The 26615-nt window shown below is 50.4% G+C and overlaps 1 protein-coding gene and 1 long non-coding RNA gene across 6 annotated transcripts in view; one reads left to right on the top strand and one right to left on the bottom strand.

Moving 5' to 3' along the window:
• PLXNA2 (plexin A2) overlaps nucleotides 1-26615 on the top strand; it is a 211432-nt gene that overhangs the window by 37641 nt on the left and 147176 nt on the right. The gene's annotated exons all lie outside the window — the stretch shown is intronic.
• On the bottom strand, nucleotides 17583-19457 carry LOC123846078 (uncharacterized). The gene is made up of 3 exons (XR_006791179.3): nucleotides 19226-19457; nucleotides 18932-19118; nucleotides 17583-17946 (listed from the first exon to the last, which is right to left on the bottom strand). It is a non-coding gene; the product is annotated as an uncharacterized LOC123846078 (long non-coding RNA).

Genomic DNA, 26615 nt, shown 5'->3' with positions numbered 1-26615 from the left:
CACCCAGAAGTTCCTAACCTGTTACTTGACTTCCTCATTGGGTGGAGTTGTCTCGGCGGACTGGAGGCCAAATTGGTTGAAAAGCTGAGAAACATGCTTTTCTGTCTGTGCCAACCCCACCAAACAATAGCCACTCATTCCTCTGAGTGGAAATGATTCACTCATTTCTCAGTGGGAACCCTGGATTGAGTAAACAACCAGGGCCATGGGTCCAAGTCTAGGTGACCTCAAGGCTCTCCTGGCCCTTGTGACGGCTGACCCGAAGCCCTGACCCCCTCGGGCATCTCAGCAGTGCCGGGGGACTGGTGCGTGGGGAGCAGACACCCTCTCCCGCTTTCCCCAGAGCCTGTGGAGAAGAGCTGGGGTGGTGGCTCCGAGCACACCACCACATCCCCGGTAATGAGTTTGGCTCCCTGCCCAGGCTCCTGCCGCCAAATGCGCTGTTTGTTTTGTTGTTTTATAGGCCTCTTGGGTCCCAAGAACTAGTCTTCTGAAAGCTGGGAACCACAACACTTGGTTGGCACCCGGAAGGAGGCATATTTTTACAGAATCCCCCCACCCCCCTCCCCCGGCCACCACATCCCTCTGCTTGACCACGACAGGTGCAGAGAGGGGGTATGGGTTTCTATCCAGAACCCCAGCTGCCCCCCAGGGAGGAGGCCCTGATCTCCCAGAGACATTCTGAAAGGGAAGATGCTAAAGATTCACTTATTTTTTTGCACCTTTGTGCAGCTCCATAGAGGCTTCCATCCTGACAGTCCCTGTGGGAAACATCAGGCTGTGTGCTCAGCAGGTCGCTTTGCCATCCAAGAGGGAGCCCCTGGGGCTCGAGGCTTTATCTCAGGACAGGTGAAACACAGGGAACTGGGTTTCAGGGACGGGGTGGAGGAGGGGTAAGGTTTCAAGCTCACAGAATCCAGGTGACCCACATAAGGCCACACAGAATTTTGCAGGGACCAAGGTGCTAATATTTACAGAGCTCTCATCTTTAGGAGAATACAAAGCACATCCTTTTAGGCCATTGAGCCTTGTCTGCCCGTGGATACAGGACAGGCACATGTATGTCGGGGTTGGAGGGGACCTCCAAAGGCCACCTGGTCTGTTCCTCTGCCTTCACGTAGAAACTGAGTTGCATAAGGAAGAGTATAGGGTCTTACAGGGTGTAGTCCTGGCCTCCACGTCAGTTTCTTCATCTGTAACATGTGAGTAATGAGAGTATTTGCCTCATGAGCTTCTGCTGAGGATTCAATTAAATGATTCATCATTGAACTAAAAATGATTGAGTACCTACTATGTGCCATTTTCTGGGTAAACAGTTGTGAACAGAGCTGTCAAAAATGCCTGCCCTCATGAAGATTATATCTTACTGTCAAAAGACAGACTGAAAAAAAATAAGTCAGCAAAATATATAGTATGTTTGGAAGAGAATAAGTGCTAGTAGAAAGAGTAGAATATGGTGAATCATTCCTGTACAGCATGGTGCGGGCTTTGAGCATATTTGCTCTTAAATATCACTACTATTGTGACTTAACATGCGAGCCTCGATTTTTTCCTTCTGTGGAGTGGGGTGGTAATAAACACTTGGCATGGTCGTTGGGAGGACCAAATGAAATAGTGTACGAAAAGTACTTACTATTAAGCGTTTGGCACAAAAGTGCTTTGCAATCGTTATTACTAATATCTGTGAGGCTTTCCCCAAATCCCACTTCTTGTCTGGCTCCCTGGGGGAGTGGGGCCATCAGACCAGCCTCCTGTTTTAGTGACATGTTCGCAAGGTCAGATAGAGGAAGACAATCCTGCCGCCTTCCCCCCATCCCCAGCCTGAGTCATGGGAAAAAAAATACTTAGAAGACTAGACCAGCTGAGCCGAACTAATCTAATCCTGCTGGACATTGGCATCCAGCTGCATTAGTCACCAGTGAAAGCTTTCCGAGAGTTCTACCAAACAATATGAATGGACCCCTCCCCAGGGCAGGGCTCGGGGAAGTGGCCGGTGGCTCTTGCAGCTTCGCAGAATTAACTGCAACAGAGCCTTTCTCTGTCCCGTGCATGCTCCCAAGCCGACCGCAATATCCTCGTGCTGTTCACTCTGCCTCGGATTCACTATGGAGCTTGGGGGGCGGGATGGGGGCGCTCAGTTTCCTCCATGGGCCCACTAATGCTGCTTCGCAGGATTGTCCTGCGTGGCAGACACAGCGGACGTAAAGTACCTAATACAGAGCCCGATGCATAGTAGGTGCTCAATAAATGGTAGCCATTGCTACGGATGTGACTCTCACACGTCTTATTATTGCTACCACTTCCGTGCTATTACCAGGCTCTTCTTCCAGGGCCCAGATCCCCTGGGTTTCTATTAGCTCATTAATCCCATAACATTTTCTGATGACTAGGAAGGGTTGGGATATTTCTCTGCTCTGTTGCAGATGTTGGTACAGAAATTCAGAGAGGTTAAGGACTTGCTCAGGGTCACAGGGTCAATCAAGGGAAGATGTGGGACTTGGAACCAGAGCTACAAATATTTCAGGTGGAGATGGGCCCAGCAGTTACCTAGGTTGCTTCTATGGTTCAAGATGATGAAGCTGGAAGCTTGCAGCTACTTGAACTTCTGTTCTTCTTATCATGTGTCCTTCCATCACATGTTCAGGGAAGCAGGAACTCCATGGGGACGCAAGGTGGTGAAGGTCAACCTGAGTTTCTGTCTTTGGAGCCCTTCCTAGGATTCTGTCCCTCTGCCACAACCTCCAGAAAGGTTTCTAGGCTCCAAGGTGGGGCAGACATTCAAGAGCCAGTGCCTCTGTGGTTGTCCCAATCAGCTACCACTCCTATACCATGTTCTGGGTTTTTAAATCAAAAGCTACTGGGCGCCTGGGTGGCTCAGTTGGTTAAGCGACTGCCTTCGGCTCAGGTCATGATCCTGGAGTCCCGGGATCGAGTCCCGCATCGGGCTCCCTGCTCAGCGGGGGGTCTGCTTCTCCCTCTGACCCTCCTCCCTCTCATGCTCTCTGTCTCTCATTCTCTCTCTCTCAAATAAATAAATAAAAAAAAATCTTTAAAAATAAATAAATAAATAAATAAATCGAAAGCTACTGCCACCAGCCAGGTGTCCCCTCCTAACCCAGAAGGAGCAATGACACTAACAGGCTTTAGTAACAAATCAGGGATTCTCACATTGACAGCTCAGGGTGGGTGAGAACGCAGCCCAGGATGGGGAGGGGCCGTGGAGTTGGGGCCCCCGGGGAGAAGGTGGACTCCCTCATGCAAGGTCAGAATCTCACCCTGATTTTATACCTAGAAAGGATCTCAGAAAACTGGTCCAGCCTACAGACTTTGGGCGGGTGAGATATTTATTGTTACATTTTATAGCTAAGATAGCTGATGCTTAGAAATGTGACATGATCCATTCAAAATCACTCAGGTTCTTAGTATCAGAGGCAAGATTCAAATTCAGGTGCTTCAATTCCAATTTTTGGTCCCTTCTCTTTATATCATATGGAAGAATATTCTCTCTGCACAAAACATCCGCCTCTCCCTGGCATACAAGCATTCTCTAAGCAGAATCTATGGGATCATTCTCCTGGGAACAAGAGTCTTCCTGAGCTTCCTATCACAGGCCTGTCCACACAGCCTTGTTCTGGGGTGACCAGCATCCCCAAGCCCTCTCCACATGCCTTGGGGGTCTTAGCAGAGCCTGGCCAGCAAGGAGGCCTACTTGACCACAGAATGCTTGCCTTGGAACTAAGATGTTCTGACCTATCAGAAGAAAGCTGAATTAGGAATCTCAAGTCTTACATGTTAGTCCTCTCTAGACATGCCACTTTTTTGCGGGGGGGGGGGGGGGCTCTCTTATTAATTAAGCACTTACTATGTGCTAAGCACTGAGCTAAGTGTTTTTTCAGTTAAGTCTCTTAATACCCTTGTAAGATAAAGATTCATATTCTGTCTGTTTTCCGTATGAGCAAACTGAGGCTCAACAAAGTGAAGTAACTTGACAGAGTCACATGGCTCCTCAGTGGAGAGCTGGAATCTGAGTCCAGACCTGTGCCTTGGTAAGCCCTGGCTTTGAGCACTCTGTTGGGCTTCTCTTCGATCCCATCGGTCCCTCTGCATCCTACCACCTGCCCTTCAGAGAGAGGCCAGGAGAAGCATGGAAGGGCTAATGCTTTGCACTCCTTCGAGCGACAGTGCCCTGGGAACCCAGGGCATGGCAGCTGTCACCTCGGCACACGCTGCCTTGTGTCAACCCCTCGGGCCTCCTCCTCCCCCTCCCCACCCATCTCAGCCCAGGCCACAATGGATGGGGTAGCAGCCCTTTGTGCCATACACAGTCCCCAGCTGACTCTCCTTTCTCCAGGCATCATTGTTTGCCATGAGCTTTCTGAAGGGAAGACAAAGGAGTGTTGCTGACAAGGCCAAGAGCGGCTGTGTAAAGCGTAGGGGCCTCGGCCCATCACCCGTGCATCCCCTGGAGCCCCTGGGCTCTTCTTCAAAGATGCTGTCTGGGATCTTTTGTGTGCCAGTCATACCCATTCAGAGATGGCAGGGCAAAGGTTCCAGGGGGGCGGTAGGGGGATACTGAAAAATGGAGTCATTTTGATCTGGCAAAATTGGAAGAGACATTAATGCAATAGTTAACAGCAAACCTCCGCTAGGGGGATGGGCCCGAATGCTTGTTCTCTGTTTATGGGGCTTATGCAGTTCCATCAATATTGATGCCTGATGCCTTTGATTCTGACACTAATCATTGCTATGAATTAAATCTGCAGCCATATAATTAGGATTGCTATTAATAGGGCCCTGAGCTAAGCACTACGATGCCGTGTGTCTTTTTCTTGATAGAGAATGGCATCCTTGGAACTCTGCTAATGGGGCGCACCTGGGATTTGCCCAGAATGATGTGAAAATTATACATTCTATATTTGTATTGGGCCTTAACTGAAATACCAGCAAGCCAAGGTGAGGCTGGAGGAAAGGTTCCCTCCTGCCCACTGCTGTGGGCAGCAACAAGGTGTGTCTCCAGCTCTTTAAAGTCGGTAGGAATGGCTATTTCAGAGCCAGTGGTGGTTGCTCATGGTCAAGCCTCTGACAGGAGCTCATGGTCAAGCTCATAGTCCGGAAGGTCTTCCCTAAGTCTAACCTAATATGAGTCAGCTTAGGCTAAGAGACTGGATACTATGGTATCTTTTTTTTCAGACTTCAACGTGGCTATGAGTCAACTAAGGGAAGAGGAATGTTTCTTTATGCTCTAAGCTTGGTTGAAAGGGGCTGAGCCAAGCCCCTTTTGAGAGGCCCATTGGGCCTCATTTCTAGGCAGATGATTGGGCAAGACCCCCCACTCACAACTGATCTCAAGGCCCCTCACCCAGAGAGCTCCCTGGACCACAGAGCACCAGTTAACCTCACACCTAAAAGAACCTGCTTCTACACGTTGTGAGAAGGAATGAGCTGTCTCTCACGACGAGATGCTTTTCTGGGTAAATTTGTAGCATATTTATTTACTGGGGAACCCTGTCTGTGATTATGATCAGGCCCTCAGTTCAGCAGTGCCCCATTGCCCCATTCACCCTCAGTCTGAGTAATTCATCACGCACCCAAGGCTTCTCTAACCTTCTGCTAACAATAGAATGTGTGGTGACACCCCCCCACCTTATCACTTAGAGTAATAATATGCACCCTTTGACATAAGGGATGCATTAGTCCCTGCTCTTTTGACCTTCATCTGAAAATAATTTTTCCTCCAAATCATCATTTATTGATTTTTTTTTCCTTTCATATTTTTAAATCGTTGTGAGAAGACAATGGTTTGAGTTCAAGTCCTAACCCTACTATTTATAAAGCATATGACCCTGGCTAAGTTACTTAACCTCCTGGAAACTTGGAGTTGAAGGTGATGATAGTAATGTCTACATCATAAAGATGAAAATAAAGTTCAGGAAGTAGCTAAATTGCTTATTACAGGTCTTCTGCACCTAAGAACAGTCCCCATTCCCCTCTCCTCTGTCTCCTGCCATGTAGACCCAGGTACGGAAGACAAAGCGGTAGCTCTCGGTACCCATGGCCTCAGAAGAACACCACTTTCTCTGCCACCCATGCTCAGGGACAGCGCATGGAAAAATAATTCCTCCAGAACAGATGGTGCACTGGGACATGAGTTCCAGATGCCCTCAGTCTTCTCACCTCACCCTGAAAGACTCAACAGGGGCTTATTTTTTGCCCTACTGTAGGCACCAGAGCTTCTGCTGTTTCTACTGCTCTCCAGTGGTCCAGGCTCTTGGGTGGACTGAACCCATCCTCGAGGTCAGGGCCCCACAACTCCAGCACTGCTCACAGGCTCGAGTACTTCCAGGCTGTGGAGAAAAGGGTGAGACCATCTTACCCTCGTCTAGAATAGAGGCTCTTCTTACACAGGATTTGTATGCATTTCTGCCTTCTGCCCCACACATACACTGTACCTTTGACCATTCTATGCAAGTGCATACTTAAAGGCACATGTGTGGATAGACAGCAGTTGGCCAGTCGCCGCTATTAACCAGAGCTGGAGGTACTTGGCCACATAAAACTCTAGAGTGTGTGTGGTTGAATCCTCAAGTACCTGAGTTTTTCATTAATTAACAGACAAGGGTCTTACTCTTCGTACCTGAAGTTGAGAGGGGATAGAGGTTCTTGTTGGGTTGTTGTCGGGCTTGCTGCTATTTTTGTTCTCACTAAGTGGAAAACATTAATCAAAGAATATTAGTCCTTTAATATTGGAAATTAACCTGACGTTGGGCACCTACATGGTTACTCATAAATGCGTTCAAGCACACATTCAACATAATTATGCTCACTCCATTCGGTTCTCTTGTCACTTGCAAGATCTTGGATGATACAAACAAAGCCCAAACCTGACTCACTCTCTGAGGCAATGGCATGCACCCACAGATCCTCCTATACCCCCAGTCTTTCCAGGAGTCTAACTGCTCTGGAAGCCATAAAACATTGAGTAGCTTCAGTCTCAGACAGACTGGTGGTATTCCCAGAGGAATGGCCACAGTCAGAGAAACAGAGGGAAAAATATGCCCAACCTCCCCCTACCATCAAATCAAAGAAATAAAAAATCTGTCTCCTTGGTGCCTCCCCAATATTTATGTCTGAGCTCAGCAGACACCCCTGGGCTGTGGCCAGTCTGTGTATTAGCATTAGTCCATTACGCTTTTTATGATGCATGTTACCCACCCTCCACCCCCCGCCCCCGTACAGCATTTTATGACTGTCCTTTTCATTTCTGGAAAGAGCTTCACAGAATGGCAGATGCCTGCATTTCCCCACTCTTTGGGGAGCTGTTTGTAGGCAGCCTGTCCCAGGCCATAAACAACGGGAGATAAACCACAGCCACCGGCAGTAAATGCATCCAAGGCCAAAGGGGTGCAAAGAGGGGGACCGGGGTAAGCTCGGTGCTGTCTGTACAAGGCCAGTGGCCAGTGGGTCTGGGCTAGATGCTACCCACAGAAGGAGAGTCGTGGGGCTGGTGTGGAAATGGATGCCTTCCAGATTTCCAAGAAAGCTCAAGGGCCACCCGCCCACTCTCCCTCATGCCTGTCTCCTCCACCAAGGCCACTTGTCCCTTAACTGTGATCAGAACCAGGAAACTTTCCAGTGAGAAGAGCATGCTTCCCCTTGGCATCAGTCTTCTCCTGCCTGTTCATGTTGCTACATAGATTAGTATGTACCACTCATCTCCCATCGAGGCTTCTAGATCTTGGAGCAACTCCCTGCGAGCTTCTCTGCCTTCTCCCATCCTCTCTCCCTGTGACGCTCACCCCAACCTCTTCCTCCTCCTCCTCCAATACTCTTGCCCAAGACCAGCTCTTATCAATCAATCACCACCACTTCTGGCTCCTTAAAACTTCAGCGGTGATATTTATTTATTTCTGCTTTTGAGCTGCACCCACAAGCAAGTCGCTCGTGACGCAGCAGGAGATAGCACCTGGAGCCAGCTTTGCTCCGTAAGAAGGCGCCCCTGGGAGAAGAAAACCAAATTCTGAATGAATAATTGGCTTAGTAGAGATTTCAGATGCTTCCTACACACACAAACGGCAACCGAAAGCAAAGAATAGAGCAAAGATAACAGGGGCCGGTGGGATGTGGAGAAGAAAAGCCAGCAAAGCCCTGAATTATTAGTGCACCGACTAGTCTTCTTTCTCATCAGCCCCATCGTAGGGGCAGGACGTAGACAGGGTGGAGGTGACGTTCTTTTTCTCCTCCTCACTTGGTGTTGGACTCCACATCAAATGGAAACATGTAGATGAAAGTGCTGTGCATTTAAAATGTATGTACACATGAGACTGCTGGAGATAGTAACTATTATACTGCGTGTATGTTTTTTTGCAGTAAGCTGCTAAATTATTTATTGGGCACTGGGCTTTAATCTCATAAACCTGCTTGCGGGCCCCAGGCCCCAGCCGCCTGAGCACTGCATAAAACACAGACGTCGGTCTGGCTGCACAGAGCGCTCTGGTGACTCTGCGTCATGATTGTTCATTTTCACTGGGCTTTTCCCCCCAGATCAGCTCATTAACAGCAGGCAGACCCAGTGAAGAACCTTTTCGTTTTCCCATCACTGAGAACTTGGAAGTTGATTTGTACCTCGTAGTAGCCTGAGCACAAAGGATCAGGGAGGCCGTAGCAAGGGGCTGCTCCCAGAGTCTGTCCTTAGTTGAGCGATGGGAGTCACAGATGAGGGAGCAGATGACTCCAGGGCCACCGGACGTTGCTAGGATTGTCCCGAGCTAAGTGCCCTAAGCTATGAGTTCCCCCCACACACCCCCAGGGCTCATCGATGGATGACCGGACAAATCATTGTATATCTGGGGCCTGAATTTGTCCCTTTTAAGTAAAAGTGATCTCCATTATCCTCTTTGGTCCCCAGTCCATACCTCTTGGTATGACTCTCCCCATCGTCTCTGCATGCCAAGATAATAAGAACACCCTTAAACCTGTCCAGTGGTTTGAGGAATATAAAGAGCTTTCATGTATATTTTACCCATGCCAAGCTCATGTAGTCACTCCAACAAGCCCATGGGCTGTTCATCTTAGGGATGAGGAAACTGGCCCAGAGGGGTCAAGTGATTTGCCCAACATCATCCAGCAATGACACTCACATTGGCACCTGGATGCCCATCCATTTTCTGTTCTAATCATAGCCTAGATATGTGAGCTCACTAGCATGAGTGTAGTGTGGAAACTGAGGCAGAGAAAATTTCTGACAGCCAGGCCCCCTAGGGATGTGTTAACAAGCGTTAACACCCTTGTCTTAGAAGGATGTGCTCAAACCTGGGGCCTCTGCTCTTTTGAGCAAATGAAGCAAAGCCAGGGCTGTCTGGTTTCACCATTCACAGTACTGTAGCCACCCACTCCCATCTTAGAATGCTCCTTTGCAAGGCACAGAGGCAGGGAGACCCGATAGGTAGGTAGGACAGAAGTTGAATGCATGGCATTTTAAACCTGTGTTCTAGGATTCAGAGGGACCATCATCTGCCAAAAAACAGAAACCCAAAAAACAAAAAAACTGTTCTGTAAACATTTGCATGTCTATAATTTTTATATAGACAGCCCATTGCTTTCATCAGATTGATTCTTAAAGCTGTCTTTGATCCTAAAAGGTGAAGTTTCCTTGTCTGATGGCTTTTGAATGGTGTGCCTTTGAGCCCTAGAGTGACCACTCCAATCCCCCAATTCCACCCTTTTTAAATCAAAGCATCTTGCTCTCATCTATGTTTACATATGTCAAGGTTAAGAGTATGATTTTTTATTGTTGCTTAAAAAAAAACAGGTTCAAATGACAGATGATGAAATGTTGGGCTTGCCTGCCCATCACATGGGGTGTACCCCATGTGGCAGTCATGCGCACACCATTCTCACCACCTGCCCCCCCACACACACACACGTGGTGTCAGTGGCAACAGAACAAGGCAAGGCTGCAAGAACCCGGATCGGGGCAAAGAGGTGAGCCAGAGGGCTGGGGCAGGGAGAGCAGATGAGGCTCAGAAGTTGGGGAAGACGACACCAGCGGGAGACAGAGCAGAGGTCCTGGGCTTGGTTGCAAAGCCCAATCAGACATCACGGGCTGAGAGAGGAGGCCAAATAAGTGGCTCCTGGGGGGTGTACCCAGGACCAGGCCAGGCCAGAAGGTAGGAGTCTTGTCCGCTGGCCAGGCCCTCACCCAGCCATGAGGCTGAGGGAGGGGAGTCCACACCGGGAGGGGAGGAACTGCCCCATGGAACCCTGGCGTGTCTCTCTGCTCCTTCTTACATGCATCGTTCTCTCAGACTAGGGCCACCTCTCCCTTCCCCTCACCCAGCTAACACCTTCTCTCATCTTCAAGATGCCATGGCATCACCGCCTCCAGGAAGCCTCCCCTTTGTGTGCTTCATAGCCCCCATCACATGGCTGTCAGCAGAAGGGCATGGTAGTTAAGAAGAGTCCAGGTCCAAGAGCCAGGGTGTCCTGGGTTCCACTCCCGATAGTGCCCTTTCATGTATGGTGATTCAGTAAGAGTCCCTTCCCTGCTCTGGGCCTGCTTCCCCATCGGCAGCCTGGAGAAGGTTGTGCTTTGTCCCTCGCAGGCTTGTTTCGAGGGACATGTAAATGAGTGTCCACATGTAAAGCACGCAGAGCAGTGTCCACGAGAGAATAAGTGCTCAGGAGATGTTACCTATTATGATTGCATGTATCATCGTGGCCCTTTTCCCTTTCCCTGCCCCTCAGCAATTTTAAGACAGGGCCTGCATTTGTCGTCTCTGTGTCTAGAGTGCCAGGTAATGTAGCAGGCACTCAGTATATGTTTAAAAAGGAAGAAAGGGGCGCCTGGGTGGCTCAGTTGGTTGGGCGACTGCCTTCGGCTCAGGTCATGATCCCAGGGTCCTGGGATCGAGTCCCGCATCGGGCTCCCTGCTCTGCGGGGAGCCTGCTTCTCCCTCTCTCACTCCCCCTGCTTGTGTTCCCTCTCTCGCTGTGTCTCTCTCTGTCAAATAAATAAATAAAATCTTAAAAAAAATAAATAAATAAAAATAAAATAAATAAATAAATAAATAAATAAATAAATAAATAAATAAATAAAAAGGAAGAAAGGAGAGCGGGGGCGGAGGGAGGGGAGAGAGGAAAGGAAGGAAGGCATCCTAGGACCTGAATCATCTCCCTGTTCCAGTGTGAAGGCATCTTTTTGGAGTGAATCAAAGGGGCTTGCAGGTGTGCGCTATGCATCTAAGTACGGTAGGACTTAGGGGTTCCTGCCGGTGTCTGTGGCTGGCCATGGCAAACGATGAGGTTCTTCGGAAAGTGCAGATGATTCCAGCAGCCACATCTCATACTCAGAAATTCTAGCCCTTATTGCTGCAGGCAAATCCCATGGGGACTGGCCTTTCCCAGAGGGGACAATGCCTTCGGCCTCACTCAGCTCATGGCCCCCCTCCTGTTGGTGCTCCATCTGCAAAGCCCAGCAGGTGCCAGGTCCGCACCGAAAGACAGCTAGTGGCAGAGACACCAAGGGGGTGGGGTGGGGGGCTGCTAGGTGCCCTCCCAGACCCCTCTGTGATTCCATCAAGCTTCGAGAGTACAGAACTTAGTGGACAGTACTCCTCCTGCCAAGGGTTTGAAGATGCAGAACAATACCCGTTATTAGGTAGTGTGCTCATTCATACATTCACTCACCCATTCACAAAAGTGACTATTCTTATCAGTGTCCACTATGTGCCTTCAAATATATTACCTGGTGGTAATATCACCATTAATTACATGCGGCCAGTATTTCTCAACTGGGGTGATTCTGTGGACATTTGGCAATGTCCAGGAGACATTTTGGATTGTTATGCGTGGGGCAGGAGGTGCTCCTGGCATCTAGTGGATAGAGGCCGGGGACACGGCTCTCCATCCTACATGGGTGCAGAACAGCGTACACAACAGAGTGTTATCCTGTCCAAAACGTCAGCAGGATGGAGGTTGAGAAACTCTGATCAGGGTGCCAAACATTTATTATTATGTGCCCACCACTGTGCTAAGCGCTTCAGCTCATTCACTCCTCCTAAGCGCCCTGCAGCATAGGAATGGTGACGGTGTATCTTTACAGATGAGAAAACTAAGACTTGGGAAGGTTAAATTATTTCCCCATTAGTTCACATAGTATGTATTTATTGGACAGCTCAGTAGGTGGGAGATTCGGAGACCAAACCCAGAGGGGCTGGCCCCAAAGTCTGTGCTCATTCAAAACCATGCCAGCTCTCTGCACAAGGTCAGGAAGGAGAAAACATGAAATAAGTGAGTGAGCGAGAAGCCTAAGTTTGGGGAGGAGAGCGTAGTTGATAAATGCCATTGGGTATGGAAAAAGATATTACTTTCCCTTTCCCGCCTCCTTCTTTCTTTCTCCCCCACATATACTCACATGGGCGCACAGAAGCAATTGAACAAAATCCTTGAGGCCCCAGTTCGCCTTCAGGTTTATTTTGGTGTGGGTGGTGATCGGAGCTTGAGATTGCACCCTCCTTCCCCTCCCCACAAAATGTTTCTCATCTCACAAACACAGCCAACCCTTTGGCTGGGAGGAGGGTGGAAATATTTCTCCTACTCCCGAGGTGTCTTGATAAAGATCTGCTCTCTGCCAGCCTCCAGCTTCTCTTGCTGATTCAGTGCGGACTGTAGGAGGTGTGGTATTTTATTGGTAGCTCCTGCCTGGTGAACTGTTTGGACAGGGGCAGCGTGTGTAATGGGAAGAGTGTGGACTCTGAAATCAGACCACCTTGTTTCAAATCCTATCTTTGCCACCTACTAGGGAGACGATCTTGGAGAAATTGGTTAGCCACCAAGCTTTGGTTTCTTCATCTGCAAAGTGAGAATGATGATACCTACCTTGCAGGGTGCTTTGACCATTAGATGAGGTCAGGTATGTCCCATCTTTTCGCACGGTGCTTGGCAAAGAAGAAGTACTGGGGAATCGCTAGCCAATATGCACCTCCCCCTGCCTCAGCCCCAGCTTGGCTTTTTCCAGGGCTCAAACAGATGGGAAGGGTTAGTCAGCGCACCCTCCTGGTGGGCCTCCCTTTCTGCTCTGAGTCTCCTCAGGGGCCCTGTGTGTAGGTCAGGCCAGGCGCCTGAATCAAGCCCAGGACTGACATCTTGCCCTGTCTCTGGAGTGAGTCAGCCGACGTAGACCACAGCCACCACCACCTCCCCTGGTGTGATCATGTGAGTACGAGTCATCCGTATTTACCCATCAGCTCAGCAGGGACCCAAAGAATGGCATGGAAGCATTAAGCAGTGGCAGCAGTTGGCTCTTTCAGAAGTCATACCATTTTTTATGACTATAATTATTTTATTTTTTTAATTTAAATTCAATTAATTAACATATAATATATTATTTCAGAGGTACAGGTCTGTGATTCATCAGTCTTATGTAATACCCAGTGCTCATTACATCATTACATCACATACCCTCCTTAATGTCCATCATCCAGTTACCCCATCCCTCCACCCCCCTCCCCTCCAGCAACCCTCAGTTTGTTTCCTATGATTAAGAGTCTTTTATGGTTTGTCTCCCTCTCTGGTTTCATCTTGTTTTATTTTTTCCTCTCTTCCTCTATGATCCTCTGTTTCGTTTCTTAAATTCCACATATCAGTGAGATCATGATAATTGTCTTTCTCTAATTGACTTATTTCACTTAGCATAATACCCTCTAGTTCCATCCACGTTGTTGCAAATGGCAAGATTTCATTTTTTTTGATGGCTGAGTAGTATTCTATTGTATATATATACCACATCTTCTTTATCCATTCATCTTTGATGGACATCCAGGCTCTTTCCATAATTTGGCTATTGTGGACATTGGTGCTATAAACACTGGGGTGCAGGTGCCCCTTCGGATCACTACATTTGTATCTTTGGGGTAAATACCTAGTGGTGCAGTTGCTGGGTCATAGGGTAGCTCTATTTTCAACTTTTTGAGGAACCTCCGTACTGTTTTCCAGAGTGGTTGCACCAACTTGCATTCCCACCAACAGTGTAGGAGGGTTCCCCTTTCTTCGCATCCTCGCCAACATCTGTCGTTTCCTGACTTGTTAATTTTAGCCATTCTGACTGGTATGAGGTGGTATCTCATTGTGGTTTTGATTTGTATTTCCCTGATGCCGAGTGATGTTGAGCATTTTTTCATGTGTCTGTTGGCCATTTGGATGTCTTCTTTGGAGAAATGTCTGTTCAGAAGACATACATTTTAAAGAGGAAATCATTTAAGACTCTGAGGCTCGGGCGACTGGGTGGCTCAGTCAGTTAAGCATCTGACTCTTGATTTCAGCTCAGGTCTTGATCTCAGGTTATGATTTCGAGCCCCATGTTGGGTTCCATGCTGGGTGTGGAGCCTACCAAAAAAAAAAAAAAAGACCCCAAGACTGGGATGGATCCTCAGGATCCTCAATTATTGTCTTCACCACTGTCCCTTTGCCCTTCTCCTAGTGCCTCTCACAATAGAGGATTTTATAGAATGGATACCCATTCACTGAAAGCCTACCATGCACCAGACCCCTAGCTCTCCCCACCACCGTAGCCCACCCTCCCATTGTGGACACATGACCCTCAACCCACCTGGGGCAGGAGGGCATGAGCAATGCTCCAAGGACCCTCAGAAGAGGACTTTCCTTATCTCTTGCTATCTTACCTGTGACCCCCTGAATGTCAGGGTCAGGAAGATCCAACTGGATGCATCACAGTATGCAGTATACTTGTCCATTTGTCATCTCTGTCCATTCTGATAGCAGTTCTAGAGGTGGATATTCTTACCTCCACTTAGAAGATGCAGTACACAAAATTCCCAATGGATTATTCAGTCAGTAAATCTTGGAGCCTTTGACATAAATCCTTGTTTTGTGGTTCAAAGTTCACAACTCCTAATGATGCCTTGGTTCCCTTGTGTCCTTCCTTATATCTTAACCCAAAGTAGCCATTCAAACCACACTTTTGGAAGACTGTGGGTTATGGGCCACAGGGGATGTAAAGGACCATAGAACGAGGGCCGTTTCCTCAGGTACCTACAATCTATTTGAAGGCATGGGATGTGTTTGCCTCCTTCCCATTTCCCCTGAAGACAGGACATGGTGCATCCTTCTCTCAGAGGTTCTGGCCATGAAGCAGCATGGAGCTGGGGAGAGTGAGTGGTCTGGGCTTTAGCCCTTAACCATACAGCCACGACCTCGGGGAAGTCACCCTGGTCCCTTATCTGTAAAAGGGAGATGGTGATCATTCTGGTTCCTGCTTCACAGGATTAAAAGGCAGATTTAGTGAAACATAGTACGTGTGGAAGCATCTGGAAAACTGCACACTGATGCACAGATATAAGGGGTCAGTGCTCTCCTCTCCTCCACCCCCTCCATCTTACTAGTAGCCTCAGACCCTGAGGACACACTTCTGTTGCTGACCACCATTGTACCCTGACTGTCCTGGGACCAGGGCGATTACAGTTACCTGCTTTCCCTGCTGTCCCAAAGCCTAGCCCCTTCTCCCCATCAGGTTCATAGATAACCTATGTGGTGGTAGGTTAAAATGCCACCCCCATTAAAAACAAAAACAGGGGGCACCTGGGTGGCTCAGTCGTTAAGCGTCTGCCTTCGGCTCAGGTCATGATCCCAGTGTCCTGGGATCGAGCCCCGCATCGGGCTCTCTGCTTGGCGGGGGCCTGCTTCTTCCTCTCCCCCTCCCTCTGCTTGTGTTCCCTCTCTCGCTGTGTCTCTCTCTGTCAAATAAATAAAATCTTTAAAAAAAAAAACAAAAAAACAAAAACAGAAACCTAGCATGAGCAAGGCCCTAGAGAGAGAACCTGAAATCTGTAGGTTATTTACAAGAATATGTGGCCTGGTATTTCCTCCACCGCCTTGCAGGTGGAAGAAAAAAAAAAAAAAAAACCCCGTGAGGACCTTGCACAAAATGTTGGTCATTGTCCCAACAGGAAGGGTCGCCAAGGTTCAGGGAGGGCAGAGGACCCCGGGACCTCTTCCCACCGTTCCGGCTGCCCAGGAAGGTTTTTGATGGGTGAGACTCTAGGTTTGCCTCCATGAGGTCAGTTGGAGGGAACAAAGCTGTAAGCACAGAGCAGAAAAGAACGTCAGACTTCGGGGGGTTTCTGAGGAATGCATCCTGGTTGTTAGGCTCTGTGGCTGCTGCCCTGCCGCCTTCCAAAGCCAGCCTCTCACACAGCGTGGAACAGAGATCAGCAAGGTAACAAAACACATCTCCCTGTCGCTGGTCTTGGGCACCCCCCTGCCAGCCTGGGAGCCATTACCTTTTCCAGATGTGGAATAACTGCAGGGCTCATCACCCCTACAGTGTGCTGGGATCCGTCTCCAAGGGACTCCCGGGCCTTTCACTTAATTCTCATGACAGTCACTCACAATAAAGGAGAAAGTGGGAGACGCCAAGTAGAGGAGCAAAGATATCTGCCCAGAGACACAGCGAGCTGCAGTAATTCCAGCTCAAAATTCTTAGGTCCGCCAAATGAAATAGGCCTCTTGTCCCTCCCCCTTACTTCCTACAGGAAGAATTTTGTACGAAATCATGTTGCCTTTCTCAGAGCAGCGCTCCATTCTTTAGCTACCTCTCTGCAGATGTGGGGGCCCTCCCCTCCTTCCCCCACACCATTTTCTCCATCACCGCCCCTTGCCTCCAAGCCTCCCTTCCTGAAAGACGTTCTTGACACAATATCAAACAGCTGCCTGCAACACCCGCTGGCATTCTCCCTTGCAAAGATAACAGCCCAACTTAAAAAAAAAAAAAAAGAAGAAGAATGCTAAGCAAGAATGGCTACAGGAGGTAGAGTTGTGGGTTTGAAATTTGTTTGGTTTTTGCCAAATTACGTTTTCTCTGCATTTCTCTGTTGATTCTCCTTTGCACTTTCCACGTTCTACTTACGAATCCCCTCTTCCAACCCCCACTTTGAAAATCAAGAAAAGAAAACCTGTTTCGGGATCAACTATGGTATCAACCTGTGGCTAGGATCTTCGTGCCTCAAAGAAAAGTCTCATGGGCCGTCTCCACCCACCCAAGCCTTCAATAGTGGAGGGGGGGAAAAAGAGAGAGAGAGATGGAAGAGCCAGTCTTTCCCTCCTCCTTTCCTGGGCCTCCTTCCAACAAATGCTGTTGCAGGCTGATGAAGATAGGGTTCTCAGAACCTGTGCCTAATGACAAATCCCGTAGAAAGTCATTACCTGAGTGGCTTTTCCAGCCCTGTTCTTATACCCTGGAGTCTCTCCTGTTTATTCTAGAAGCCGTCATAGGGAGACCTGCCACATCTTTGCTCATCGCCCCAGTGGTTGCTAAGCCTTGATGGATGCCTACTCAGCGGGCCCCATCATGCTGCCCGCAGAGGGCTAGCCTGCTTGGAAACTGCCAGCACCTCATCCTTACCCACACTGTCCCTCAGTGCCATGGATCCTGCTGCCCAGCTAATTCCTCCTGCTGCCAGCTAGAGCTCAGATACTAAGCCTAATATTTTTTTTAAGCTAAGTCAAAAGCAATGGATTTTTTTTTTTTTTTTTTTTTGCTTTCAGACAGAGGCCAACAAGGAATGAAGTGGCAGTTTCAGGAAACTGAGCTTTATTTTGTGGTTGCCAGGGTATGGGAGGCCAGTGAGGGCTGAAGGGGTTCAGTTATGGGAAGCCGAGTTCAAAGGAGCTTTGCGAAGGTCAACCCGAAGCTGTGTTTGTGGGAACCATCAAACCGATGACTCTGCTGGTTTTCTATTGTGTCATGGAAAAGGCTTCTAGGGAATTCTTGCCAAGTCTTTAGAAGAAAAGATATATATAACTAAAGATGTGTATATTTATAGCAAGATGTATGGATATATTCATGCCAGTCATGCCTATTAGCTCTGCAGGGAGGAGGAGACGGCTCTAGAAGAGTACAGCACCAGGATCTCCCTGCAGCTCTTCCAGGCCCTTGGGAGAAGGAAAAGAGAACATCACAGAAGGTTCAGGGAGCTTTGGCTTTCATCCCCAGGGGCCCCGTCCGGGACCGAGAGAAGCTCCCTAGTGGAGGCCAAGCCTCTGAGCCCCAAGTTTTCCTTTGAACTATTCAGGCAGGTCCCTGCGGTCTAGAGGACATTTTGGAAGGAAATCTTTCTGGGGGTCTGTGATCCCTGAGTAACCTAATCTTCAGAGCAGAGTGTGGGAGGCAAGGAGTCCATATGGGAAATTGCAAGGATGCCGAGGGGGAGGGGGTGAGGCCCAAGGGCTTGATGCCCGAAAGAACGAAAGGAATGGCTCTGAATTCATTTGCTTTCCACCTGTGGGAACAAAGCTTAATTGGACTGTTGGCCTTGGAGGGGCCCAGACCCTGATTTTAGAGGCACTGGGAGACTTGCCTGCTTAGCTGGGACCATCTGCTGGGCCTCCCCACCCCCCCTCCCCACCCCCCCACCCCCCGCCAGATCCTGGAGGAACAGCTGAGGCTTACTGAGAATGGGCCAAAGATCCTTTCCAGAATCTCCCGGGAACTACGTGGTGTGTGTGTATGTGTGTGTTTGTGCATTTATGTGTGTGTGTGGTGTGTGTGTGCATGCACCTGTGTGTGCGTGTGTGTGTGCGAAGTATGTGTGCACATGCACGTGCGGGAGACTGCATAGTGTGTATGTATGTGCGCATGTGCTCTTCCTGACTTCTCCCCACCAGGGGACCTCTTGACGTGGGTTAAGCAGCTGGGCCCCTGAGTGAGTTGGGTGGCAGGCTTAGCTGGGCGTGCCCAGTATCTGGCTCTGCATCTCTCATTCCATCTCTATCATGTCAACAACTTTCAAAATTGACTGAAGCGTAACCGCTTGCCTCATCCCCAGTCCATGTCCCCCGTCCCCCTCCCTGCCCACGCCCGCTCCAGTGGAGGCCCCCGGGTGTGATGAGTAAGTCAGGCTAATGACACTACACCCACCTTATGTAGGATTGCCCTTGATATACCATGCTTGTTTCTGAAGCAGGAGGTGGGGATGGGAGGCAGGGGATCATTGCAAAACCCGTTTGGCTGTAGCTGCCACCTGAATCCCTCCTCCGCCTCAGGCAGCCGCCCCCTCCTCCCCAGGCAAATTGATGAGCTTCCTACCAGCAAAGAGACCCAAGGTCTAAAGAAAGCATACAGGTTGGCAAAATGAACAGAAGAGTTGTGACATTCTGACACCTCCCCTCCCTCCTCCCACCGCCGCCCCCGCCACCTGGCCCGGCTCCCCACCTGCAGCCTGGGACCTGGAGGCAGCAGGACGGGGTGGGGGGGGCACACAGTGCGGGTTCATGCTGCAGCCCCCTCGGTCTCCGCCACTCCCGTTTCTCTCCTGTGGGCAGCATCTCATGGCCGCTGATGGTCAGCAGAGTCAAAGAGGCCCTGCAGACCTCTCCTCCGGTTCCCTCTGCTCTTTATCCCCTGCTGCGGAAGGAGGGGCGGGGAGAGGAAGAAGTAGACAGGAAGGCAAAGGGAGGGTGAAATGAAATGTTAGTGACATTCAAGAAAGTGATTTCAGAGGGCCCAACTGCCCCCTGCTCCGGATTCAGGATGAACCTTGTCTGCTTTCTAAACCATCGGTGACTTCTCCCCTGTCTGAGTCGTCAGACCCTGGCGCCCCCACCCCCCTTCCTTCCCGGGCGCACAGGGACACATGTGCCTCTCTCATCCAATGGCAGGTCCATCTGTGACCTTTATTCTTCTGACCTCACCCCTGGAGGGGAAGGGAGCCCCAGAGGAGCTTTCACTCCCTGTACCCGACTGAATAAATCCCGCCCCCTTCCACCCTGGCTTCAGCCTTCCCAATTCCTCCAGGTCCATGGGAGGAAGAGAGGAGAGGCTCTCTTTCTGGGCCAGGAGGTCGGCAGCCCCGGCCGGATTCCACACATGGAGAAAGCCTGGCGGGAGCAAGTGTCCCTTCTTCTGATCCCAGCCCATTGGCCTCGGCTGGCTCCCCCAGCCAGGGAGGTGACCGCCCTGTGAAGTTCTATTAATTCATTAGGCCGCCCAGCAGCAGATTCTTCCCAGAGCCCGGCTGAGCTGCCCCTCCCCGGGGGGCGGTGGGCAAGAACCCAGCCATGCTGGATGCAAACGCCCTCCGCACTCTGCTCAGTCCAAGACCGGTCTTCAAGCCCCTTTCCCTTCTCATAACTGCAGGGGATAGCAGAAGGGCTCTCGTTTCCACCACCAACCAGCAGAAGATGCCACTGCAAGGCCCTTCTAGAGCTAACCTTCCGTAAACGGAACTTCCAAAAAACTCCATTTGTGTGGGCCAAGCAAAGCACTTTTAGTAGCTCTGGAACTGCAGTCAGTTAAGCATCTGACTTTTGATTTCAGTTCAGGTCTTGATCTCGTGGATTTTTGGTGGTCCTGATTTCTCAAGGAAGAGACCTGAGCTGGCTTCTCGTCTCCCCTGGAGGGGTTGAGCCGCTCACTGCGTTTGGAGCCAAGCTAAGTGCCGAGCTAGACTGAACAGGCCGTGGAAAGAAAGGACCGAGACTGGGTAGCTTAGCTTTTGTTCACGTAGCAGCTGGAGCAGGGAGGAGCTGAAGTGAGATCGTAGAAAGAACTTCCAACACCAGCCGGCTTCTCAGGGGAATGTAGGCTTTCCTTTCCTAGCAAAGTTTCCAAATAAGAAATTTGGAGGCGTACATTTGCATCTTGAGTTATTTTTCGGGGCAGGATTAAAAAACACATGTTCCCCTCGGATCTGTACACCAGCGCTTCCCAGCCCTAGCCCCAGCCCTGGTCCCTACCTTCCCAGCCCCGCGGGGGCCTGGTCAGCAGATGGTGGCAAGAGGTGGGCTCTAGGAGGAGGGGGGCTCGCCGGAGAGCGGGGGTGACATTCCCCTCCCAGCCCCTCGCTGACTTCTGACCTCTGCACCTCTCTTGCTGGTGATCCCTAAATTACCGAGCTGTCTAACCCTCTCCGGGGAGGAGAGGAGCAAACAGGGCTGACGGGAGGTGGAGCAGAGAAAGTATGAGGTGGAGGTCGGGGGTCATTTCACAGTATGTTTTGGCAGAGGAGGCCTGTGGAGCAGCCAGGGGGATCAGACTTTCATCCTTCCAGAACTTCCCCAACAAGGAAAGCAATGGCTGTCGCTTAAGTTGTGATGTGGAGCATGTGCTCTGGGGAGCAGGGACTCACCCTCGGGGTCCGCCTACCTGGGAGGATGTGAAAACAGTCACCAGTCACTGCCTGACCCTGTGCTTCCCCCTACCCCCCACAACCCTTCTTCTCAGCCTGGGGAGGTGACCAAAGTGTCTGGGGAGGCCACGGGCTCTCCTTGAAGGGGCTTCTCTGGAGGAGAAAGGCTCCTCAAAGCCCCAGGCAGCACAGAGCTTCTGGGACGCGCCTCATGGCCGTCCACAGCGCCATGTTGCTGCCGAGAACCACAGGTGCAAATCCGCCCCCTGCGCGGGTACATTAAGGTCTGAAAGGAAAGAACTGGTCACACGCTCAGGCCTGGAGGCTGGAGTTTTCCTGCTGAGTGAGCGCTGGGGTTGGGGATGGGGATAGAAGGCTGGGAGTTTGGGGTTCCAGAGGAGCCAGCAGCCCCCATCATTCCTTCTCAAACCTGGGCAGAAGGGAGACACCAAATGCTTCACCTGACCAGGGCCGGAGCAGTTGGGATTCTTTCCCCTGCTGCCTCTGCTCTCCTGCCCACCCCCCAGCTGAGGTGTCTCCTGCCCCAGCACCCGTGGCTGCTTTGGGGTGGGGGACAGTGGCCACAAATATTCCTGAGGGGCAGCAACTCCATACAATGAGCTGGTCTTAACTAGAGCGAAGTCTCCAAAGATGTGAGCCATGGTGTCATGTGGCCTGTTCCCAGGCTCGGTCTGCCACTTGCTAACTGTGTAACTTTGGGCAAGGTACTGCACCACTGGGACTCAGTCTCCTCGTCTGCAAAATGGGGATTCACTGGAAAATAGGTGCAGAGTGCATATACAGTGCCTGACGTGTAGGAAGCGCACGGTCAGTGTTAGCTGTTTTTTTTCTGTTTTGTCTCCCAGCTCTTCTCTGTCTCTAACACAGGCACAGTGACAACCCAGGCCCAGGCAGCCATGGCCAAGGCATGGACTGAGCGACGAACCCTTTTCCCTCACCCTGCTCCCAGCCATCTGGGCGCAGAGGTGCCTGCTCAAGCCCCCGACCCCAGCCCCTCTCCCACTCCCTGGCGCAGAGGCGTTTCCTCTGTTGACAGCCTGAAGACAGGTCATTTTTCTTCTCTTCCCATATAACGGCCTTTACTCCCCTACCCGCCATCCCCTTTTCAAACCTTAATGACTTTAACATACACACAGTTCTTAAAAAAAAAAAAAAAAAAAAACAGCCCCCAGTGAGCTGCCCCAAACCTCTTGTAGTGAAGGAGAAACAACCCAAGCACATGTTCACAAGTCACTGCTTGCGATGACAAGGGCCTTGTGCTGATTTCCTCCTCTGTTTGAAGCCCAGCATGGGGGCAGGGTGGCAGGCAGCAAGAGGGAAGAGATGGAGGGCTTGGGTACTTGGTTGTTCCCTTTGATCCTCCTGGAAACCCTATAGCATTGGGGGAAATATTTCATCCCGGGAAATCTTGAAGAATAGGAGAGATGGGTTGTGCAGGTGGCAGGGGCTATAATGCGGAAGGAGAATGCTGCCAGATGACCTTTTCTCTCCTTGAGATTCTGGATCTCCACTCTGCCTGGTTTCTCTGGGCAAGGGAGGGAGGAAATCATCTCTAAGCGGAGACTCCAGCTCAAAAGTATTTTTGGCTTTGCTGAGGCCTCCTACCCCAACTCTTGGGGTTTCTATCTCTGGTTTCTCTTCGTGGCTTGCCCTGGGAGGTGTGAAGGCAGGCAGGGCCCGGCGCCCTCACCTTCTTCAGGGTGAGCCTCTCCCCGGCTGCCTGCCTACCTCTGGCTGTCTCCTGACCTCCTGGGCTGGCATCTTGTCTGCAAACTGAATACCCACCGGATGGTCTTTTTGGGGGTGGAAGATGGGTACTGCCTACCCCTTGGCTGCCTCCCCAACCCTTCACCTGCCCAGACTCAGGGCAGACTCCCCTTCCAGGAGGGGGGAGCTGGCTGATGACAGGGAGGGTCTGGCAGCAGGGAGGGAGGGCCCAGGACTCGGAGCCCCTGGCTGTACACACCCCTCCCCTCCTCCTGCCCTCCCCGCAGGGAAGCGGAGCTGGCTGGGATCCAGGTTTTCCTCTAAGGCAGAAGCAAATGCACCCAAGCCGCAACCTTACCCCTTGACCGAAGACGGGAAAGTGCCTGTCTGACCTCACGTTATTGGTGCTATTATCATCATTATTGGTAATATCACCATCATCATCCTGCAATTTACCAGTTTCAATGGCAGGGAGGCCTAGGCCCCCTCTGAGCATTCATGTTAAGAGAAAATGAGTCCTGGCAGTCTCCCCACCTCTTTCCTTCCCCCCTTACCACCCACGGGGCCTCACCTCCTATGCTGTCACCACAGACTCTCTCTGGCCCCTGCCCAGCACACCTTCACCCTCAGGGGAGGGGCAGGCACTGTGTGGCAGGGTTAGGTGCGGCGGTGGGGGAAGGCCCCTCTGTTATGGGGTGGTACATGTCCTTCTTAGAAACAAGAAAAGGACTTCAACCCTTGCCCTAAACCAGTGGTTCTCGAACTTGGCCTGTATCCACATCCCCTGGAGACCTTGGTATAGTACAGACTGCTGGGCCCTGCCCCTGGAGTTTCAGACTGAATGGATAAGGGACCAGCCTGAAAATGTGCTTCCCTTGGATGCTGAATCTGCAAGTTCCCAGATGCTGATGTCTCATTCTGGGAACCACACCTTGCAAACCACTGCCCTAAATCATCCTAAATTGGGTATATTGAAGGGGTGAGCCACCTGAACTCCCCATCTCCTCCCATCCTCACGACACAAATGTTTGCATTGTGCCTCATTCAGTACCTTCCCAATTGCGTTCCCAGCCAGGGGGCGGAGGGCGCAGGTGCAGTGTAAGGTAAGGGAGTGCTGCTAGCTCTCGAGCATAAGGACCCCTTGGAGAGAAGGCAGAGGCAGGCAACACCCCATCCCCACCCCCTGAAGATTTATTCCTTCATTTGGTATTTTAGGCCTTCCTCAGGGGGAGGCTGAGGCCAGCCTGACTCACTGAGTAAACCTTTGTCAGGAATGCTGGGCCCCAGCCAGACTCTCCTCCCTCACTCTTTCCCACCTGTTCCTCTAGCTGAGCTTCAGGTTCCGCAGAGAGTAACAGTGTCCCTGTGCACACTGTCCCCATGCCCATGAAGGAACACGTGCCCAGGGCGCACAATGTGTGCACTGATCCTCAAAGCAAGGCTCCCACAATTCCGTGCTGTAGCTTTTGCCCTCCCCTCCACAACAAAGAGCTCAGGGATTCTCCAGAAGCAGTGCCCTGGGAGCAGAGATTTTCTCTTTCATCCCTCTGCTACCACTTCTCTGTAGGAAAAGGAGGAGAGAGGCTATGAAGTGACACTGAACTTGAGCTCCTCCTACACTGGCAGAGCCCATGCTAGATTCGTGTACACAGTCCACGACCAGCACAAGTGTCTTCTCCCGGATGCTTGTTCTGTTCTGGCTAAAGCCCCAAACTTCTTTCAAATAGCAGGTTCGAAATCTCAGGGCACACACTACACCCAGATAATAAGAGATGGACGAGGTCTGGCCCGGTGGGCCTCAAACTTGAGGTGTATCTGAATCACTAGAGCTTTGTTAAAATACACTCACTGGGGTGGGGCCTGAGAATGTGCTTTTCTAGTAAGTTCCAGGTGGGGCTGATGCAGCTGGTCTGGAGAACACACTTGGAGAACAATTGGTCTAGTTCTCCGGCCCACTGATGCGACTTCTTGCTGGCTGTCAGTCCCTGTTTCACTCCATCAGAACACCTTCCTTTCACCCCTCCATCAAATGATACCCTTTCTGAGTTCTTCTGAGTTCACTAAGGAAAAATGTGACCAGCTTGCTAATTCCATGTTGTTTCTTCATTCATTCAAAAGATAATAATTATTATAGTAAACACTTACGTAGTGCTTACTAAATGCCAGTGTCCTGGAGCTTTGCATATATTAACTCTTTTAATCCTCATAATGACACCGTGCGGTATCTGTAATTATTATCCCCATCTTACAAAAGAAGCAACTAAGGCACAGAGAAGCCAAAGCTACGCGTTAAGCTGAGGCGGAGCAGGGATTCCAACCGGGCAGGATGGTCTAGAATCCAGGCTCCGAACCAGTCCTTGACTAGCTGCAAGTCATTTATACATCAAGCACCATGCCTAACTAGCGATAAGCTGGGACTCTGGCTGGGTGAGGTGGGAAGAATACAAAGGTGCGGCTCGGTCGCATTTTGCTGTGTATTAACAAACGGAATATGCCATAGGAGAGCACCAAGACCCAAATATGTCCACGGGCCAGGGCCTGAAGCAGAAAGAACGAGTGACTTGGCCTGGAAACGTTGGAAAAGGCATCAGAGGAGAGTAGGCATTCGAGCTCAACTTAGAAATATAAGAACGAGTTCTCAGGTGAAGAAAAGGCTGAAGGCTGCTCCCTAGCAACAGCCGGAAGCGTCTGTGCAGACCCACATGTATGACCGCAGCAAGCACAGAGCCTGTGAGCAGGTCGGGGCTCCAGGAGGTGGGGAGGAGGCAGAGAGGGCCAGCCACTGTGGAGGCTCGCAAGGGCCAGTGGTAAGCGATCTGGAATGGCATGCTCAACCGTTGGACTTTGGTCACCAAGGGAGAGCTATTTAAGGTCTTGGAGCAAGTCAGGGACATAATCGGATGTGTAATTGTGAGAGAGAACTCCAGCTCCAGGGTTGAGCCTTTGATCAGCATGGGCTGTGTGCCAGACACACCAATAGTTGACCTTCCCCTGCTGTTTCAGTCACTTACTTCCCCTGAATAAAATCACTCTTTCCTTGGTACTTTCTGGCTATCGGGACAGTACCCCTTGACTGTCTAGTTCTCACTTTGGGGCTTTCTCCAGTTATATCTCCCATTGTTCTCAAGACTTTTACAACTGCTATCAACCTCATTCTGACCTTCTCACTCATTGTCTCTGGGTCTTATTCTCTATGACCTCAAGATATGTGGGTCTTATTCTCCATACCCCCAAGGCCTGTTGTTGTATAGCCTCAAAGCCCATGCTTGGGTTGACCAAGGCTTCTTCTCTGGCAAGTAAGGGTATGCTTGAATACATGGGAAATACGAGATGGATAGTGGTTGCAGCCCGGCCCACACCCATGGAAATGGCTCGGGCCCAGAGTTCATTAGAGGCCATTTGGACCTCCTCTGCAGTGCTCACCTCCACTGCATTTAAAAGGCTTTGCTGGGCCCATCTAACCTGATTCTTATCATCTGACTACAAATGCTGGTAGGAACTAATGGCAGAAGCGACATCCTTCGACCTTCCTTTCCTCAGCTGTGAAATGCCAGGAAGTCTTCACCCATTATTCAACAGATTTTTTTGTGTGCATTAGATCCACCTGGCTTTGAAAGCATTTTGCAAACTGTAAAGCACCAGACAATATGAGGTGGAAGGAGGATCCATCAGGCTGGTGGCTTCAGACAGAAACAGAATTGAGCCATCCATCCATTCACTTCAGACAAAACCCCAAGATACCACTCA

Source organism: Mirounga angustirostris, unplaced genomic scaffold (assembly GCF_029215605.1).
Source record: "Mirounga angustirostris isolate CCGP_5_RB_7025 unplaced genomic scaffold, mMirAng1.0.hap1 SCAF_6, whole genome shotgun sequence".
Taxonomy (NCBI): domain Eukaryota; kingdom Metazoa; phylum Chordata; class Mammalia; order Carnivora; family Phocidae; genus Mirounga; species Mirounga angustirostris.
Note: the sequence above shows the minus strand (reverse complement) of the source record. Positions and strands in the feature narration are given on the sequence as shown.